Source organism: Octodon degus, unplaced genomic scaffold (assembly GCF_000260255.1).
Source record: "Octodon degus isolate 3935 unplaced genomic scaffold, OctDeg1.0 scaffold00001, whole genome shotgun sequence".
Lineage (NCBI taxonomy): Eukaryota > Metazoa > Chordata > Mammalia > Rodentia > Octodontidae > Octodon > Octodon degus.
Genome location: NW_004524577.1, coordinates 23,112,476 through 23,114,224, shown reverse-complemented (window position 1 = coordinate 23,114,224; position 1,749 = coordinate 23,112,476). Strand labels below are relative to the sequence as shown.

At 45.2% G+C, this 1,749-nt stretch overlaps 1 protein-coding gene across 1 annotated transcript in view; it reads right to left on the bottom strand.

Annotated features, from left to right (window-relative positions):
* The window catches only part of Ccdc125 (coiled-coil domain containing 125), a 73,969-nt gene that overhangs the window by 65,151 nt on the left and 7,069 nt on the right, over positions 1-1,749 (bottom strand). The window lies entirely within an intron of this gene.

The window sequence follows — 1,749 nt, the reverse complement described above, 5'->3', positions numbered from 1 at the left end:
AGAGAGAGAGAGAGAGAGAGAGAGAGAGAGAGAGAGAGAGAGAATCTCCCTATGCATTTCAGGCTGGCCTTGAACTCACTTTGTAGCACAGGTTGGTCTTGAACTTACAACAATCCTCCTGCCTCAGCCTCCTGGGTGCTGGGATTACAGGTGTGTGTTACCATAATTGGCTCCCTCTCTCTTCTTCAAATTTATTTATTTAAGGGCCGGGGAGATAGCTCAGTAGAATAAGTGCTTGCCTGGCAAGCACAAGGGCCTGAGTTCAATCCCCAATTCTGTAAAAAATAAATAAATAAATAAAAATAATTAATGTATTTTTTCAGATTTTAAAATTTGCACTAGTCCATGCTTTCAGCACATAACAATCATCTCCACTGGCCCATGGAGCCAGCGCAGGCCTCACACTTGGATCTCTCTGGTGTGGCTCAGGCACCTGATTCCTCCCACCAAAGCCCAGGCATGCTCCCCTGGGACACAGGTTCTGTCTGTTTCACGCTGTCCCAGGACCCATACCAGACTGTGGAACCTAGTTCCTGCTCAATAAAGGTAAGGAATAAACAGACCGAAATACCTTTGTTTAGGGTAGGAGGTCAAACGGTCACCTCACAAAGCCTCACACCAGGCCACCTGGGGTCCTGCCCACTGTCCTCCAGAGGATAAGGTCCCTCTCACTAGGCCACTGCAGCCCCCAGCTGGTGGCAGAGCAGCTGACGGGCACGAGAAACACTCGGCCTTGTCCCACCAGTGTGGATGGAGCAGTTAACGCAGCTTTTCACCACCCAGTGTTTGGAAACAGGTGCTGTCCTCTAGCTCTTTAGAAACACTTCATCTTTTCGCAAGGCCTGGTTTAAAAACAAAGCCCCTGCAATTGGGCATGGTAATACGCTCCTGTAAACCCACTACTCTAGGAAGCTGAGGCAGGAAGATCACAAATTTAAGGCCAGGGAGATAGCTCAGTAGAATAAGCGCTTGCCTGGCAAGCGCAAGGGCCTGAGTTCAATCCCCAGTTCTGCAGGAAAAAAAAAAAAAAAAAAACGTTTAAGCCCTGTCTCAAAATGACACCCTGTCTCAAAATGAAAAATAAGGGCTGCAAATGTAGCTCAGTTCAACTCCAACACTGAGAAACAAAAACACCTAGGAACAACCCACGTGTCTATCTCCAAGAAAACAGGTAAACTGTGGTGTATGCACACAAGAGAATATATCCAGCAATAAATAAGGATGCAACAGATAAACGCAAATCACACATGGATTTCGGAAGCTGTGACAACCAATTAGCACACACCACTTGAGATCCTGGTAGGACCAATGTATGTGACAGCTAATGAAGCAGGAGTTGCCTAGGACTGAAGGGCTGACCTCCAAGGGAATGAAGAGATGTTTAGGTGATGAAATAGTTTTGTATCTCAACCACAATGTCAGTTTATTAAAACCTAGCAAACCGTATATCTACGATGCATGCATTTTATCATATGTAAATTATACTGAAATAATACATTAAAAAATTTTAAAACAATACACAAACAAGACTAAGGGACAAGAAGAGAAGGATGTTATTGATCAGTTGTGCTTTTTTAGAAAATAATAAACTGGACCCCTTAAACTAGCAGAACTTGGGCCAGTGAGATAGTTCAGTAGTCTAAAGTACCTGGTTAGGCAATCTTAGGCAGCTGTAGGGGACCACGGTTTGATCCCTAGCACCACATCCTGCACCAGCCCCACCCTCAGGGCAGGCTGAGCCAGAAAAAA